The sequence below is a fragment of the Microcebus murinus genome, chromosome 1 (genome assembly GCF_040939455.1).
Source record: "Microcebus murinus isolate Inina chromosome 1, M.murinus_Inina_mat1.0, whole genome shotgun sequence".
Lineage (NCBI taxonomy): Eukaryota > Metazoa > Chordata > Mammalia > Primates > Cheirogaleidae > Microcebus > Microcebus murinus.
Window position 1 is genome coordinate 75,807,657 of NC_134104.1, and position 19,403 is coordinate 75,827,059.

General features: G+C 43.1%; 1 long non-coding RNA gene across 1 annotated transcript; it reads left to right on the forward strand.

The window, feature by feature from the left end:
* Window positions 1-843: 843 nt before the first annotated feature.
* LOC109730680 (uncharacterized) lies at window positions 844-18,557 on the forward strand. The gene is made up of 3 exons (XR_002223700.2): window positions 844-1,059; window positions 9,379-9,852; window positions 18,328-18,557. It is a non-coding gene; the product is annotated as an uncharacterized LOC109730680 (long non-coding RNA).
* Window positions 18,558-19,403: the final 846 nt, after the last annotated feature.

A 19,403-nucleotide genomic window follows, 5' to 3' on the forward strand; every position in this document is an offset into this window, starting at 1 on the left:
CTAATGAATTTTTAAATTGCCTTTTCCTCTTAGAAGCAATGATGCAATATACCTCCCTGTACTATGTTCTTTGAATATTTATGGAAGAACTTCTCTTGGCTGTATATCTGAGAGTGGAATTACTAAGATATCATATATATTAAGCCTCAAATTTAGTAGATATTGTCAATTTCTCTCAAAAATGATTATATCCATTACAGTCCTATCATCAGTATGTATGTATTTTTGTTGTTGCTTTATATTGTCAAATACTATATTGCCACATTTAAAATTTGGCCAATTTGATGGGTGTAGAATGGCATCTCTTTATTTTTTAATCTGCATTTCTTTGATTATTAGTGAAGTTGAGCATCTTTCCATTTGTGTAAGAATTATTTCCTTTTCTGAGTTTTGCATGTTGATATAGTCTGACAATGTATTTCTATATTTTTCTTCTTATGGATGTGTAGAATTTTTGTCTCTTGTATTCTGGGTACTAATTCTTTGTCAGTTACATAAATTGTAAATGCATTCTCTGCATCTGTGACTTGCTTTTAATGTTGTTCATTGCCCAGTGCTTATTCTCTTGCAAGCTATCGGCTGCCTGATTTTGCATACACTTGATTTTTCAGATCATAGCACCTACATGGTGAAAATGGCTTGGAGATGTGTTTTGAAAAGGCTAGGTGAATAAACGTCCCCTGACCCTAAATATCTGTAGTAGGCTAAGGAACGTGTTCTCACAAGGGAATCTGTGAAGGATCTATTTTGCTTACTCAAGGAGCTCCTATGCTAACACAATTGTTTGGTGAAAGCAAAAGAACCAGGTGTAAGTGGAAAAAAACCTTAGTCACTAAGGGTTGTTTGGGCTGTTCAATGGTGAATATCAGGGGTGACTGTTCCCCACCCCCACCCCACGCCACGCTGGATCCTGTCATGATTTGCCTGACTGTTTTCGAATTTTGTAGACCTAGCATATGTAAGCAGGCACCTGAGAGAGGTCACTCCTCTCCCCATACACCCCTTAGAGAGTCTTCACAAGGGTGTGATGGTGGGAAGCCTGGACACACTCATCAGAAGGTAGGAAAAAGCAGCTTCTTGGAAATGCTTTTAGCTTTCCAATGGGGAGAGTCACTTTAAAGCTTTGTTTATTTTTCCATGCCTCAGCTAACCCCAAAGGAAAATCTTAGCTCAGGACAGGAAGCTCAGAGCACCCAAAAAGATGACTACAGCAGAACAGGACTATTAATGTCTGCCTGTTACACATCCCTCTGCGCTGTCCCCCAGGAGGCTTGGGCCGTGCTGGGGCTCCAAGGAGGCCTGAATATGCCATCACTCCCTAGGAAACCAAGGGCTATGGCAGAAACCGAGCTCTGGGATCAATTACGTTGGTAGAACTATAAAGGCAAGGAGTGAGCCAAAAGTACTGTGGCTTAGGAACGACTTGCTGAAAAAAGACTTGATATTCCCAGGTGGACCCCTATGCCCCCGGGGAAGGTGACCTTGCTGTCCAGTTGGCCAGCCCGAGTGCTGGGCCTCAGGAACCAGGACACACCTTCCGTTCCAGTTGACTCACTCGAGTGGCAAATTCTTTTCTCCCTCACAATCCTCTCATCTTCAAAGGGAATTCATTAAGCACTACCATGCCACCGGCACTTGGCCAGGTGTTGTACTGGCCCATTAGATGGACACAGGCCGTAGCCTCAGGGGGCGTGCCAAGTGAGGTGAGGATGGCGGCTGATACCTACTGACAGCCCCCGAGATGATTCTGCGCCACTCTCTATAAACCCTCCAGCTGTTTCACACTATCTGTGTGGGGCTCTCTGCACACACTGTGTTCTCTCCCATAACCTTGCTTTAGCTCACTCTGTTCCCTTCTGCTGGAACGCTCTTCCACTCTGTCAGTATAGCCAAGTGCCCACTCCTGGATGGAGCCTTTGCTGATAACCCCAGGCAAAATTAGCCACTCTGAATTCTGCATTGCTCTAGTACTTTGTATCATTAAGAGCACATACCAAACTGTGCTGGAATTATCTGTTTATCTGTCTGTCTCCCTAATGGACTCTGAATTCCTCGAGGATGGATTCTGTGGCTTATTCCTCTCTGTTTTCTCAACAAGAATTTGGCGGGTGCTCCATAAATCATGTGTCGAGTTAAATGCAGGGAGGGCACTGCTCAGGATTTTATCTGATTCTACCTTGTGGTATAACTGGAAGCAGGTCGCATGTGTGTTTTAGTTTCCTTTTCTGTAAAATGGGGGTGGAGGGAAGGACAAATTAGAAAACTGGCCTCTGAAAGGTTTTCTGGCTCTACTGTCTATGATTTTAAAATTCTAGTCTCCTAGTGGGAACCTGAGAGTTTATCATCTCTTCAAAGACCAAGATGATGTTTTCATTTACATGTATTAAAGATCCTAATGTTTCCTTCCCATTTCTAATCTGTCACCTCTAAAAAAAATGAGTATTAGCAGTTTGCAGATTCTCTAACTAAAGTTTCAATAGGTTTGTGAGATTGATTGATTACAGGAAGTGTGTAAATTTTATCTTCCCTGGGGAATAAAATTGTTAGACTAATTGATTCTTTGTAAGGAGTTTCTGATGGTGTTTTCTGGTGACTTTTGTCAGCCTAGCTGTGTGTGGAAGGGGGCCCTTGTGTGGCTGTGTATGATGCAGGCCTGTCTGCACGTGCCACAGCCAGTCCCATGAGACCCATGCTTTCCCTATGCTACCTCTTTGCCCCTTGAGTTACAGGTTTGGAATTTCCTGTATGGACAGCACTGAGTGCCCCTCACATTCCGAGAGCATATTCACAAGGTGTTAATAACACCCAGCTATGATATTAGAACTTCATAACCAGACAAAGTGAGTGAGGATAGGGATTATCATTGACCCATTTGCAGGTGGAAGTAAGACTCAGATAGGTAAAGTGACTTGCATGAAGTCACATGGCTAAGATCTTCTGAACCTGGCCTAACAAGATGCTTAATTTCATTGTGCTTAATTTCATTGCCTCCTTAAAAACTTGTTTAGACTGCTGCTTTATTGACTGGCTTCTCGTGAGCCTTTTGTCTGATGAAACCCCAGGCAAGTGAATTATATCTCAAAGAAAGAAGGGGTTCTAACCCACTATTGACTTTGTGGGACAAAGTGGCTGCATTCATTAGTGAAGGGGGAAGTCGGATTAGTTAAAACTGTCCATTTGGTGGTTTCTATCATTAGCATTTCAGTATGCCAGTAAATGAACTGGTGAAGCCTGAAGTAGGGCCCTTCTGAAAGCTTGAGAGGATCCCAAGCTGTCGGGCACCCTGAGGGCACATCCAGAAGCACAGGGTCCCAGCGTCCCCCCCCCTTTTATTCTACGAAGACAGCTAAGAGGGAGCATGACTTGTTAGCGCACCTCTCTGAGCCTCAGCTTTCATATCTATGAAGTGGGAATAGTAAATCCTCCCCAGCTTACCACAGAAGACGGTTGTGAGGGTCTCAAATGTCCATGGAGGTGGAAGTGTTCTAGAAGAGCTGGGAGAAAAATCAGGGAGCGTCGTTTTATCCTTGTTATTCTGCTTTCATAACTGCGAACTGTCTTAGTCAAGGGAGGTAAGCCCAGCCCAGTATTCTTTTTTCAAAAGTGGCTCCAAGTAACATCATTTAAGAATATGTATCCCTTTAAAGTGTGAATAATATAACAGCAGTTCCTACGTTAACCTGCCTGTCAGAACATGGAAGAGGATCAAGGTAGTTAACAGATGTAAGGGCATTTCTAAATTACAAAACTTACTATTACTATGACATATCCTTTTTCCTCCAAGGTTAAGGGGTATCCCTTAATAACTTGAAAGGAATTTACCCAAACTCTCTCTGATGCTATTTTTGTTAGAGCCCTGCCTCATTTTGAGAGTAAAGTGTTCCACTTGGCTGAGAAGTAGGAAAGGGGCTGGGCTGGAACTCATCTGCTCAGGTTTTGTTCGTAGTATCTTTTTGGCTATCTCTTTGAGTCAATGGCTCGAGCTTTCTATAGCGATCTATAAGCTTCTGGCTCCCTTGGCTCTAACTGGTCCCCGAGGATCAATTCTCTTTCCAAAGAGGGATTTTTTTGTTTTCTTTCTTCTCGCTGGGGAAAAAGAGTTACTCTCACATATTGTAAAGAAAAACTTCTTCTTAGAAGACTAAAAAATCTTTGAAATAGGCCGGGCCTGGTGGCTCACGCCTGTAATCCTAGCTCTCTGGGAGGCCGAGGAGGGCAGATTGCTCAAGGTCAGAAGTTTGAAACCAGCTTGAGCAAGAGCGAGACCCTATCACTACTATAAATAGAAACAAATTAATTGGCCAACTAATGTATATAGAAAAAATTAGTCAAGCATGGTGGCGCATGCCTGTAGTCCCAGCTACTTGGGAGGCTGAGGCAGGAGGATCACCTGAGCCCAGAGTTTGAGGTTGCTGTGAGCTAGGCTGATGTCACGGCACTCACTCTAGCCTTGGCAACAAAGCGAGACTCTGTCTCAAAAAAAAAAAAATCTTTGAAATAAATAGGGCCCAACCTTAACTTAATAATGCCAAGTGTGATCATACATATTTCTTATTTCCAGAGAGAAGTTGATGCAATTTTCAATGTAAGACAGTCACTAATGATGTTACATTATAAATCAAAAGTTAAAGCCACAAAAATGGTAAAAAAAAAAAAAAAAAAAAAGCAAATGTATGAAGGTGTAGGCTTAGTATAGTTATTGTATTGAGCGTGAGCTTCCTGGCAGGCAAGGCAAAAAAATAAACATGACGACTTACATAATTTGCTCTTTCTGATTGAAGGGAGTATCCTGATTGAGAGACCTTTTTTTCTGGTATTAACGTTGAAAAGGACTTTATCACTAAGTAACCTACACAAGTAATGAATATGTCTTTAGCAAGAGTTTTACAACTAATGCAGGCAGGAAAGTTCTTCCCATCTCATCCCCTGTCTTGAACTTCAGATGCATATTCACTACTAACTAAATGTCTTCACCTAGATATTCCAAAGTCATCTCAAACTGAACATATTCCAAAGTGCACTTGTTAACTTCTTTCTGAAATTGGTTCATGCCCCTCTCCTGATCTTTAGCACAGACCCAATTAATTCTGGAGAGTCTATCTCCTCAATTTCTTTGAAATCCTTCCTCACTTTTCCACCCTCACCACCCCGGCTTCAATCCTGGGCCCTATCGTCTCTCACAATCACAATGGATTCTTAACTTGTTTTCTTATTATTTCAGCCTGTTCTCCACACTGCCTCTCTAGAAACTCACCCATAAAAAATATGAACCTAATCTTTCTGGACACCTTCCAAAGGATGCCCATTGCCTTCAAGGTGAAATCTGAACTCATGGCCTAGTAGATGAGAACTTTAACCTGCTTAGTTTCCAGCCTGATCTGCTGCCACACTCCTTACGAATTCTCTGTCACAGGCTACCTGTTCCCTCAGTGGGCATCACTGGCCACCCCTCCATGCTTGGCGCAGGCTATTACTTCTGCCTAGAAGTCCCTCCTCCTTTGCAAGCCTGGTGTTCTTCTATTCTTGGAAGCTTTCCTGATCGCCTTCCAACAGTCACCATAGTTATGTTTTCCTTCCTCTGTATGCCCTAATACCCGATGTATCTCAGTTATACTTACCTTAGGATGCTGTTACTGTTTGTGTAGTTTCTGAATCCTCCAAGACTATTAATTTCTTAAAGACAGAAATGTAATCTCACTCATTCTAGATTTACAGCTCTATACATGTGCCTGACATAGTTGGAGGCTGATAAGCGTTTGTTGACTAAACGGGTGGATGAAAGAACACTGTTTCACATGGTGCAATAAGGTCGAGTTTAGGAAACGTTAACTAGTGGAACAGGGACAATAGGTGTTGTGTTGATCAACAGACCTTTTCCTTTAGGATATCTGAAGGAGTGGGTGGTTAGACAGGGCTTTAGATAAACGTCTCTGAAATCATCTCTCTGTGCTGGCCTTTGGTAGGAGCTGGGTGGCAGACAGTGAGTGGAGGTGCTGCTTGCAGAGGCTTCGGTGCTGGCATTGTGTGTGCCTGCCCGGCATAGCTGCACGTCTTGGCCACCCCATACACGGTTGGTTGGGTAGAAGCAGAGACATTATATTAAGGGCAGGAAGACCCCAAGCAGAAAGTAGATTATACGGGTGTCTCCGAGCACAGCCAGGGTTTTCCTCAAGAAGTATTGCTTTCCATCAAGTACCTGGCAGAGAATCAATAGAGAATTCCTTCCTTGTTCCACTCTATCAAGTTTCACATCTTACAGAGTTTTCAGTCAACTTCTGCTTGTAACTGGATTAACTGGTGTGCTTGTTTAAAATGCAGATTTTCCAGGTCCCTCCAACAGGATGCATCCTCAAAGGTGGTCTCAAAATCAGCTGGGGAAATTTTTGAGCAGACTCCATTGCCTAGCTTTTCCAGGGGGGTAACAGTACAGCTCTAGATTGGCAGAGCTTGACTGGATCTTGTTTTAAACATCCATAAGTCATTTGGCCTGAAGGTTTGGGGCCAAAAGCAGTTTCTGATGCACCTAGACGCAACGCAGTAGAGCTGCTCCATGGGCCTCGGGCCGTTCACTTCATGCCAGCGCTTGAAGTGCAGCGCTTTCCCAGTGCAGCATAGGTTGATAATGATTATGATCAATAATGTCTAGCAATCAATTTTTGAAGTAAATAGTATTAATAATTCAAATCCAAATAAGATTTTGCTGTCCTCAAAACTCTTGCACTTGAATTATTTCCTTTGCTCTCACAAAAGCCCCATAAGACAGGCAAAGCCAGGGCCATTCCCATTTTATAGACGGAGAAACTGAGACTCAGAGAAGGCAGTGACCTGTACAAGGCCACATAGATAGGCTTGCTAATACCTGCCCTGAGGTTTTCCGACTTCATTTTTATGCTGTGTTCCTTTCCACCTTGCCTGATGAATCCTTAAGCGGTCAGATTTGAAAGTTGAAGAATACTCCTTAGGATGTTAGAATTGTTTTTTAGGGCTCGATTGTCCAAGAAAATAAAAAATTCCCATTTCTGAACTGTTACAGTGGACTCTGTGGCTGTGTGTTAAAACTTTAGTCCCATGTGTCAAGAAGGCTTCCAAAGTTTGTTACATCAACCTAAGCCTTCGGGGAAGTTTCCAGTAGTGTGCTGGCTTGCACCTCCAGGTCAGAGGCAGTTGTGGGTATCTTTTCCTCACTCTGTGGTCATTGATGTCACATTGATAGCTTGGATGAGCAAGTATTCAGCCACGGTGCAAATATTTACACCACAGAAATCAGCAAATCCTGTAATTCAGGGCTTTTTCACCACCATAGAACCAGTTGTTAAACATTTTCCAGCATACCACTGCTTACAGCTAACAGTGACTGGTACAAACTAGAGTTTGAAAATTCTCATCTGTTGTCTGCATTTGTGACCATTTTGGGGGTTGATTTTGCCTCTAAACACAAGTCATACTCCAGTGCTATTCCTTAAATGGGACACTCCTTCCACCTGAGCTTGCAAAATCAGCTTGATGGGTTTCTACCAACAGTTCCTTGTATTTGTGTAGTTTGCAAAGTGTTTTCACATCCCTTCTCACTTCTGAGCTTTGATGCCATCTGCCCTTGGTAGAAAGGAAGGGCCTGGAGACCAGACAGGTGATGCGACCGCTCCCAGGGTCATAGGCCTAGCAAGTGGCAGACAGGGGCTTCAGCTGGGTCATCAGCCTCCTTGTTCTGTGTTCCTTCCCCTGGTACCTTCACCTAGGACACTGCAATGCCTGGAGAGCAGGCTCCTGTCTGGGGCACAGAGAAGAGGTGTCTAGCAGCAGTTTGGCATGTAACGTTGGTCTTAGTCTTTGACAGCAAAGAACAGACATGCTAGCTTGAGAGCATCTACACTGCTGGTCCCACTTTCCTAATCCAATGCAAGGGAAAAAATCTACTTTCACTCCCTCTTTGTCCTCTGTCCTCTCTTTGTTTCTTTAAAAACTTGTATGGGAACCTTGTGTCTCTGGGTCCTGCGGAGGGTCCTGCCCTCAGCAGAAATTTAGAGCCTCCTGAATGATACAACATTCATGTTCTGCTTCCCTCTTGCACAACCCCCAGCCTCACCACTGCCTGGTGATGGAAGTATTGATTGGTAAGCCTGTAAGCCTTTCCACAATACATTTTCAAAATATACCTAAGGTCAAGAATGAATGACTCATGGGCAGTCACATTTCTTCCTGCCTCAGTCCCTCTATCTTATATAAGTGAGGTCAGCTAATGGAAGTCATTGAAGAAACTGAGGTCAAAGTTAACTCTGCTCAACCTTGGCCAGCAGGATTATTAAATAACTGGAAAAAACAACTCCTGATCTTCTCTTTAGTGATTGACCTTCTGAATCACTTTGGTTTTTAAGATCAAGGCTCTTGAATAGTAGAAGTGTGAGTGAAGGGATTTTAGTGCTGCTTTTGCCACCAACTTGTCCCAGAGTACCAGAGATGTACTCTGCTGGGACAAAAAGCTTAGATGATATCTAGGGAGCTTGACTGCTCTGATAGTCTGTGAGTCTACATGAGTTCTCTAGAGAGCAAAGATGTAACCCCTGAACCAGGCTTGGAGCTACTCACTCCCTGTTTTCCTGACTCTGTGAAAAGCTCCCTGTGGGGCAGTGTGGAGGAATGCCTTAGAGCACAGCGGCAGACAGTGTCCCGGACCAGGAGGCAAGGGATCTGGGCTAACTCTCAATTTTGCCATCTCTGCTTTGAATACTCCGATAAGCTGGTAGACCTGTTAGCACCTCAGTTTCCTCACCTGTGAAAGGGAGACAATAACTATGTGTGTTGAGCTTTTTTTTAGTGCAAACTTGAATTCATGGAAAGACCTACAGTATGGTTCCTTCCACATGGGCTAGCCTGGGGGGAAGAGAATTTCAAGGTGGTAATTTTTAAAACTCCTTGGCATGCAAGTTTTTTTTCCTATTTCTTTTTCTGCAAAAAAAAAAACAAAAAAAAAACTAATTTGCAGGATTAAGGTTTCTGAATGCCTTATCTAGAATAATCATGGGACTGGAAGTTTCTTAGTAGTTTTCCTGTAGAGTTTTGTACTTTAAATACCTTGAAGGTCCCTTTCATTCTAACATAACATAATCACAGAAATAAGAAGTGTGATGCAGTCAAAGCAATCAGTAGTGTCTGCCCCTCCTTTACGCACCAGCGCAGCTTCCCCAGCGCGCCCCTCCCACACCCGCACCCATGCCCCGCTCCCCCTCTCCAAGCTGGTGCAGGCGGTGCCGCTCTCCTCGCTCCTGACTGGAGGGTGAGCCAGTGTGAAAGGAAGCAACTTCAGTTATGTAAAGCACATTCTGGGCGAGGAAAGGCAAGCATGTGTTTCCGCTTGACTGAAATTGCTTTTTCCCCCACCAGTTTGTCCTCCCATCAGGACATGTCAGAAATTAGAGAGACCTTGGCAATCACAGCTCCCACCTCTTCATTTTGCAAATGAGCAGCTCAGAGCAGAGAAGTGGCTTCCCCAGGGTCACACAGCCAGCTTGTGGCAGAGTCAGGATTCAAGCACCATCTCCCGACTTCTTCATTGCACCAGACGTCGAGAGAACACAGAGAACCTAAAAGAAGAAAGAAATAAAATAGATCTTTGGGGAGTATCTTGGGCTTCTGGTTTTCAAGGACAATTTTATGATAAGTAGCAATGATGCCTCAAAAGCTATGGTAGCTAGCTTGAATGAACTTATGTAATAAACATTTATCACAGAACATGTGTCATCAAACACCTGCCAGATCTGAGCATTGGCACCAAAGCTGCTTTCATTGTCAAAGAAAAGAGGGGAAAGGAACTTGGCTGAACAAAGCTGGCAGACGTTTATACTAGAAAATTCAGAGGTAATTTCTGGAGCAACAGAAACACATTTTTAAAGTCTTTTAAAATTTATTGAAATGTGATTGGGTGCATTTAATAGCTAAAGGAGTGAAGAACTCTGAGGACAATTGCTGGCCTAAGGCCTCTTCTGCACCTCTATCCTTTCTGTCTATCTTGGTCACAGGCTCTTGGAAGCCTCTGGATGGGCAGACCCAAGAGTTTCCCAGAACAAGGTCTGAGGTCGCTCATCTTTATCTACACTCCCATAGAAACACCCGAAGAACCTTTCATTCTCGCTGGACTCTCATTTCATTAGCAGAACGCAGCCAGAGTCAAAGAGACATGGACCATTGGTCAGTTAAACCGAGCCTGTCCATACAAAGAGGATTCTTTGGCCTGCATTGGAGGTCAACCTACATCAACACAGTGGGGCAGTTGCCAAATACCTGACCACTTCCCTTTGGCTACACACAAATTTTTGAACTTCAAGATCTTTTCTTTATTTACTCACTTAATAGTTATTACTGAGAGAGCATTGGACTAGAAAACCTGTTGCACTTGCAGGTATAAGAAGCTCTTTGAACCTCAGTTTCCTCATCCATGGACACTATTCATGATCTGCTGTGCAAACCTCACCTAGTTTGGGGGAGCATTCAATGAGTGGCATGTGGAAGTGCTTTGTGAACGCTAAAGCTTGCCTTGAGTGTGAATGATTGTTGCTACTCTTCTGTGCCCAATAGTGTGCTAAGTACCAAAAGGTTTCAAAAGAGATGTAAGAGGTGGTCCCTGTCCTCCAGGAACTTACAGTCCAGTGTCGTGAAACCAAGACACATCCCTAAAACACACACATATAAAAAACGCCTCAAGGCAGTGAAGTATCTACTACTTAAATGATGACTAAAGACTGTGAGTCCTCTGGGAGTGTAGAGAAGTGGGAGATCACTGACAGAGTGTAGAAGTTGGGACTGTCTCCTGCATGAGGTGAGGCTCCAGCCAGGAGGTGAAGATGAGGAAGGTCTTCATGGATGCAGCACCACTGAGTCAACTGGCGCAGGGTTCTTTCAGGAGACTTTGATAGACCAATCCACGTGGAGTTAGAACTCCCAGTAAGGCTGGAGGTATAGATTTAAAAATTGAGGAGAGTTATAGGTAAGGGAAAGGCAGAGCAGTTTTTAGACGAATGCTAGGTGATGATGAAATGATAATTTGGAGTGACTGTGTAAATAATGAACTTTCAGAGAAACCCAGCAGGGAAGAGGCTGCTGCAGGAGTTTGGCTGGGCGTGATGTGGTTCCGCACCAGACCAACGGCATGGAGAAGGAATTACATTTAAGTGAAAGATAGTTCTGTGTGCATGGAGAGGACAAGTTACATTACCCTTCCTTTTCTTTTGGTGACTAAACTTTGGACAAGAAGGGACAAGGAGGTGACTAATTTGGACAAGGAGGGACGAAAATGTAGGGAACCTCTTTGTATGTACATTGGAAGATTCTTGAAAAGCCTAAGTGGTCTCACAGTGTCGATCTGTCTATCAAAAGGGATGTGAATTCGCTAACTGATCCATGGGATTAGAGATTATCAGAGCTAGACAGGACCACAGAGGTCACTGGGTCGCATGTGTAGCCAATTTAAAAATACGTGCAGCAACATCCCCAGAAGTGCTCATCGTCCTCTTGCTGAACCCCTCTAACGGGGATGAGCTCCCCAATGTTGGGTGTGTCTGTAGATTCACAAATTTTTTATTTGAGCTTTTGTGAATTTTCCTAATGGGCTCTCTCATTGGCCCCCAAGTTCACACAGAACACAAACTATCTTACATGCTACTGATTCTGCCATTCAGCTGCAGGTGCTGACCCTGTCTTCCTCACTGCGCTGCTTTGAAAAGTACCTTTTTCATTGAATAAGTGTCATGAAACATCATCAGTTCTATTTTTATCTGTCACTTGATACAGAGACGAGAGAGTTGGATCCTGGACCTTATAGCGGGGGAAAAAAAGGAAAAGGATTGTGGGATCCTTATTTACTTCAGCTGGGGAATATTTTTGCTCTTGCACAAAAGTCAGGTCCCATGAAACCTGTGAAATAGGTGTTTTTGTCTCTTTCCTTTTCCGAGTGATCCGATGGCTATCTTTCCAGGGATTTCTGTCAGAAATCAAATCCAACGAGTGGGAAGTTTGACAAGATTCAGAATAGTTGTGCCAAATGTCACAGCCTAGGGGGTAAATTAAGGTCAATTAAAGGGGGTAGCAAAAATTAAACTTATGGTAGATGCACTATATATATTTGGAGCAGAAAAAAGCTTCAGTCAATGGCAATTGATATTAATAAAACATAAAAATAAAAGAAATAAAAATAATAGACAACCAGGAAAACCCTGACACAACTTCTTTTTTTTAGGGGTAGGTAGCATTAAAGCAAAAGATCCTGTTTTATTTTATGAAGTAAATGCTCCAATATTTGCAAAAAATACATTTTATCTAAAAATGCTGCCACTGAACAAACAAAACTACCACAAAACTAGAGGAAAAAAACATGAAAAATGGAATCATTCTAGAATTTTCTTAAATTCTAGACATTTCTTAATTGATACAGAGCAAATGCAGAAGATCTGTGTATATACACTGTTGTCCTAGTATGGCCTTGGGTCATTGCCTAAGCAAGTCCTGTTGGCCGTGGTCTGTTTCAGACTATGCTGTAGAAAATCTTTAGCACTCACCTTTAAGTTTAGAGTAGAAAGGGCAATCTTTAACAGGAACATAGAAAATGTTCCATCAGATAGATCAAAACAAACAAGCAAACAAACAGAAGCAGGTCATTTTTCTCTTTTTGGCACCGTGCGGGACCATATGCTTCCAGAGATGGGAATTTAAAAATAGCCTGTCACACAGCTCACATTGTAGCCCTTGGACATGATGGGGGTGGGAAGGATTGCCTCACACTTAATAATAGTGACACTTCAAATTTATACCAACCTCTTCAGAGTAAACCAAAAGCACTTTTCAGGGTTGTTGTTTTGTTTTGTTTTTTCTTTTTAAAAAACCCACTTTTCCTAATATCCCCATAAATTGAATAGGTACAATTTTTCCCACTTTAGAGAGAAGACAATTGAGGCATCCAAAAATAATGTCACTCAGGATGACACAGTGACTCAAGAATTAGTCCTGTGCTGTTCCAAATGCCCCGGACTGCCCATAGCAGCAGTATCCTATGCCTGCGAGAGCCACGGGTTGGTAGGATGTTGCACAGAAAGGAGAGAAAGTTGCCTCCCATTGCCTCTGCTCTGAAATGCACTGCCTTTCATTTTAAGCATTTCATCAGTTTCTAATTTTAAGGCAAATTGCTTATAAGCCATGGTGACCTATATCTGCTGACATTTGAAATCAATCTCAAACCAGTAAATGTCTTAGATTTGCATTTGGTGCCACCTTACAGAGTCATAACAACAAAGTAATTTTTCACATCTCCATAATTCCTTGCACTTGAAAATGGTTTTATAGTCACCATCTCATCAGATCTGTGTAAGAAGCTGTAATTTAGGCCAGGCAAGAGTTACGCGATGAGAGGGAGCAGAGGCTTGGGGCATCACAGAACTTTCTCATCTAGCGAGGGCCACAGAAACTGACTGAAACCCAGGTCTTCTCCCTGCACGTCTGGGGTATTTTTCAGACACTGCCTCCTGCCACACTGCCTCCTAGGTCTGTGTAGTGTGTTGAGACGTGACTGCAGAATGTACGTTCTCAGGAGTGACTCTACCCAGTTTGCTGCCCAACATTCAGTTCGTAATCGTTTGCATAAGCCTGAAGGGGGATTTGAGATGTGGCAGGAGCCAGGAGAAATCAGCAATGAGCTCCCTCTGTGGAGGGACAGAAAACTGTTGGCACACCGGTGGCTCCTGGCAGACAGTTAGGATCTCTGTGGAGCCCAGTGCTGTTGTGTTACTGCAGCCTCAACACCTATTCCAAACTTAACTCCCTCGACGCTGTGCCTTAGCCACTCTCCTTCCTGTATCCTACATCCCCCTGTTGCTTTCCCTTTACTGTGCTTGGCAAAACCCCAAACCTGGTGAAATACGATTGTCCTCTCACTTCTCCTTTGCCTCTTTTGCTTGCACCTAAACAGAAGAATGTCAGCAAGAACATTGCACACCATGCTGACCGGTTCACTTTAAATTTGTCATTGCAAATCTCAAGCGGACCCTGCCGCAGGGCTCTGCAACACTTGTAGAAAATTCACTTTTCAGTCTCTGGACCAACTCTGTCACACCTTTAGCTCCCTCCTTAAATGTCCGCTATGCTCTACCCTTTCCACTCCCCAGGATTATGCTCTTTCTTCCTTGCTATCAGAGGACAATTAGTTTATCTCTCCACCACCACCTCCTTTACCCACCTGTATCTGTACCCACATACACTGCCTCCCTGTTACTACAGTGGAAGAGGCGTCTAAGGCCAACCCTTCCATTTGTCCTTTGGATCCTATCTCCTTTCCTGTACTTCTCTCCTGCAATATCAACTTCTTTCTTTGTTTCTTTCTTTTGTGAGACAAAGTCTCACTCTGCCACCCAGGGTGGAGTGCAGTGATGCGATCAGAACTCGCTGTAACTTTGGTGGGGTGCAGTGATGCGATCACAGCTCACTGTAACCTTGAACTCCTAGGCTCAAGCAATACTACTGTTTCAGTCCTCCGAGTGGTTAACACTACAGGCATGTGCCACTATACCTGGCTAATTTTTATTTTTTTGTAGAGACAGTGTCTCACTATGTTGTCCCAGGCTACTCTCAAACTCCAGGCCTCAAGCGAGCCGCCTGCCTCGGCCTCCCAAAACTCTGGGATTATAGATGTGACCCACTGTACTTGGCTGCAACCTCATTTTCTGATGTTCTGTTACATCTATTCCATCAACATGCAAATATGCCTTTATAAAAGCCATTAATATAAAAACAACAATTCTTCCTTAGCCTTACATGTTCCTCTAGCTACCACCCTGTTTCTTTGATGCCTTCACACAAAAAACTTAAAAAGATCTGCATTTCTTGTCCCCACTTCTCCACCTCCCATTCTCTCCTCAACTCTGCTCCAATTTCTTCTGACCCCACCACTCCACTTAAACAGCCTTTATCAAGGTCACCAGTGACCTACATGTTTCCAAAGCCAAAAGGAACTCCACTAACTGGACTATTCAGCAGAATTTGATGTGGTGGAGACTTTATACTTCTTTAAACACATGCTTCCCCAGACCGCTGTGATTCCACACTCACCTGGTTTGCCCCTACCTTTCTGTCTCCTTGTCGGGCTCTTTCTCCTCTGGAGTTCTTGTCTCTATCCCGTCTATACTCTTCCCAGATGAACTCATTAGTCCCATGGCTTTAAAATACCATCTATATGCAGATAACTCCAAATCTCTATCTCTAGCTGGAGCTTCTCCCTTGAGCTCCAGACTTGAAAACTGTGCTTGCATATGTAATAGGCATTTCACACAAACTAGGACCCAAACTAAATTATTGATGTACTCCTTCCCCACCCCCCCATCTGTCCCCCCACTTCTCCCTGTCACAGTAAGTGGTACCTGGCCTCCTAGCTGTTTGTTCAAGGCAAATAACAAAGGGTCATTCTAATGTCCTTTATTTCCCTGAAACCTCATGTTTAAGCCATCAGCAAGTCCTATGGACTTTATATCTAAAATATATGTCAATTTAGACTACTTCTCACCATCTCCATTGCTGATGATCTTATTGCAGGCTACCATCATGTTCTTCCTGCCCACACTCTTGCCCTCTGTAGTCAGCTTGTCACACAGCAGCCAGACTGATGTTTCTTGAGTCGTAATTTATAATGTCACCTCTTTGCTAAACCCTCTCACCACGAGCTATAAATCCTTCATGATGTGGCCCTGCCCACCTGTCCAGCATCATCTCTTTCCACTGTCAGCCTCATCCTGATGCTCACTGGCCTTTCTTTCCTTGAAACTTGCCAAATACTTTCTGATCTGAAGACTTTTCATTTACTTTTTCTTCTGTTTGGATGCTCTTCTTCCATATCTACAATGTCTGCTTAATCTAGTCATTCAAGCCTCTGCACAAATGTCATCCCCTGGAGCAAATTTGCTTGACAGATGTTTCCAGGGTATCTCTCTCTAGGACCAGGCAAGTAAGCATCCTACCCGCTCACTGTAAAAGCCTTTTCATTGAGTTGAATTTTAGTGAATTATACCTTCAACTTTTATAGTGCCTCAAAATAAAAATTGAAATTGAAATTTGTTACTACATCATCTCTTGTGGTTTCTGAGAACATTATTTATTATGTTACTCAGTGACCTTTTCTACAAAACCCCATATGAGGAATTATTTTAGGTATAAGTGCTAGAAAAGCTTTGTTTCCCTTGAGAAATTGATAATGACACACTGATTTAGCTTGTTTTTTTTTGTTTGTTTTTTTTTGGCTTTGTCAACATAAAGCTCAGAGCCAAAATTTGGCTGACTTATTGCAAATGTATAAGACTATATGACTTGGTTGTCTGTCTAGATAGTATTGTCCAATAGAACTTTCTAGAATCATGGCAATATTCTGTATGTGTCATGTCCAGTAAGCAGCCACTGGCCACATGTGGCTATGGAGCACTTAACATGTGGCTAGTAAACCTGAGGGACTAAATTTAACTTTATTTAATTTTAATTAATTTAAATTTAAATAGATAATGTGCCTGGTGGCTACCACATTGTACAACACAAACCTGGATAACCTATGGTCTATTTCTAAGATATTGGAGTTTATTTTTCATATACTCTTCATTATTCATTATCATGTTTCCTTTAAGTTGCCTCAATCCTTTGCGGCTGCAGGTGTAAAAAAAAAAAGGAAGCAAGCACATTTACATGAGTAATTGACTTTGCAGGGTATGTATGTATGTCAGCACGTTTAGAGGCTTGGTGGGAGAAGTGGTCAGTATATGCAAACAACGAATCTTAAATCCTGCCTCTCTGTAAGCTCTGCAGAAAGAGCACCAGCACAAACTGAGATTCAAGTTCTAGTCTTTGTTTCACTGTTGACCACGTGTGGTTCTGAGTAAACCAGAGGTTCAGTATGTTCATACACAGTGGGACTTTTGGATTGGTGACCTGGTGCCTCTGGCATCTGAGTCGCCAGGTATACAACCCCGTACCCATGTCCATGTTTTCTGAAGCTAGAGAGACTGTCCTTGGCTAGCTGTCTGAAACACGAGGCAAATCTTCGAGAAGTCATCTTATTCATGCCAGTCTTCAAAGCATGGTTGCTGGTAAATAAATTTAAACAAATAGGGATGTCCTATCTGCAGACTGTCTTTCAGGAAGGAGAACCCAGGCTAAATACTTAGGAATTTGGATGCTTTTTAATACAGAACGAACTGTCACATCCTTTAGTACATAGAAGTACAGGACTGAAATCGGAAGACTTGGGTTCTGGTCCCAGTTCAGCTATTAACTAGCTATGTGACTTGATCAAGTTAAAGTTTCCTCTTTTCTCAAATGGTAGGATTGGACCAGGTAACATTTAATTTCCTGTCTAGCATTAGCACTAATCTTAGCGAATATTTATTAAGTACTCAGAATGTGTTGAGGTGCATTACCTTATTTAGTCTTATGGAGGTTAAGAATATGATTATTTCCATTTCAAAGGCAAAAGAAACTGAGCTTTAGTGTTTCCTGAAGACACATGATTGGTAAATGGTGGAATCTCTATCTGAATCTCACAGTCTGGATTCAGGACCGACTTTGTCACCTGTTCTGCCCTCTCTGGAATTTTTTTTTCATGGGCCAAAATACCATTCTTTTTTTTGGTTAGACAAGGAGTTATCTTAATCCTTTAAATGAAAGCTTCCCAACTCTGGACCTCATATGGGCCCAAATATTGTCTCCTCAGTCCTTGGAGTGGCCAGGAAGGGCTGAGTACCACCAAAATTAGTGAGCTGGTTGCCACCAGGGAAGAGTAGCCTTGTTTATTTGCCCAATATGCTATACAAAATAATCATCTTGTGAGTATGCTGTGACATGAAAAATGTTGGGAAGGAAGCAAGAGGGCTGAGACCTGTGTCAGGACAAGGATTTAGCTTAGACTTTTCACAAGTCACATCACACAATTTCACAAGGTCCCATCACAAAGGGTTGCTTTGTCCCACAAATCTTAGTCATCACTTCTTGAAAGTGGGATACCTCAATCATCGCCGTGTCTCCAACATGTTGATCCCAGAAGCTGGCCCTGAGCCGATCTTTTGCTGCATCAGTTATTTTGCTAATTGATAGAGCGTCTTAGAAACGTAAAGCCACAGGGGCTTTAGCAGTTCTAAGTCCAATCCAAAGAGGGTAGAGGATTTTTATCATGGTCAGTGTCAGAGTCAGGACTAAATCCCTGGTCTTCCTCATGCCTGGTCAAGGGCCCTTTTTCCCCTACCAGCCTAGTAGGCAGAAGCTACTTCCTTGGGAGATGGGCAAAGCAAACCTCACTGAAAGTGCGCTTTGCCTATGCAGATGTCAGGAGCAGTGGAGCACCTGTGGTGGAAGAACCTGCCTCCCCTGGCTCTGTCACAGGCCACAGACCCGTGCGAATCACCCAGCCTCTCTGAGCCGCACAGCCGAGGCCACAGCAGTGCACAGGAAAGTGAGAGGAAGTGGAAACGTGCGAGCAGAGGGCTCAAAGTGACAGGCTTACCACCGGAAAAAAAAATAAAAATAAACACGCTCAGAAATAGTGTAACTGATATGCAAAGAAGATCAAAAGAAGGGTTTTAAAATATCTTGGCTGCCTTGGAGGAGGTGGGGGTGGTAAATGAAGTGAGGTTGCAAATGTGCGTTAGTGGGGCGCAGTTAGGTGGGGGGTTCACTGTAGCCTGCTGGCCCCAGGGAGTCTTGGAGCCCCAGAGTATTTCAGATGGAAATGTGGCACTTACAAGCGCAATGTGAAAAAGCTGAACTCATAGAAGCAGAGCATAAGATGGTCACGACCAGAGGCTGAGGGGTGGAAGACTGGGGAGGTGATGTTCAAAGGATACACAATTTAGGTTAGACAGAAGGAATAAATTCAAGAGATCTATTGCACATCACCGTTAATATGGTTAGTAACATGTATTGTATACTTGAAAATTGCTAAGAGAGTAGATTTTAAGTGTTCCCATCACACACACAAAAGGATTAGGTGATGCATATGTTAATTAGCTTGGTGTAGTCACTCCATAATGTATACACACATCAAAACATCATCTAGTGTACCATAAATATATACAATTTTTGCGTGTAAACTTAAAAATAATAAAGAAAGAAAATGTGGGAGACACAAATTCCCATGGGTAGCTCAGAGACAAATATGAATTCAGGAGTAAGAACTCTGGAGACTCCCAGCCCCCACTCTCCTCCCTCTCCATCTCTTTTGCTGTTCCCTGAAATTCTGGTTCATTTGGAGTCATGGACACTTGTCCCAGGGCAGGGCTCAGACAGGCCAGCAGTGGAGGCACCAGGAAGTTCACCCAACTTGGCTTCACTTCAAGGCTCGAGTTCCAGTTTGGAACAAATGTTCCAGGATTAAGGGCTGGGGCTGAGCAAACTCAGGA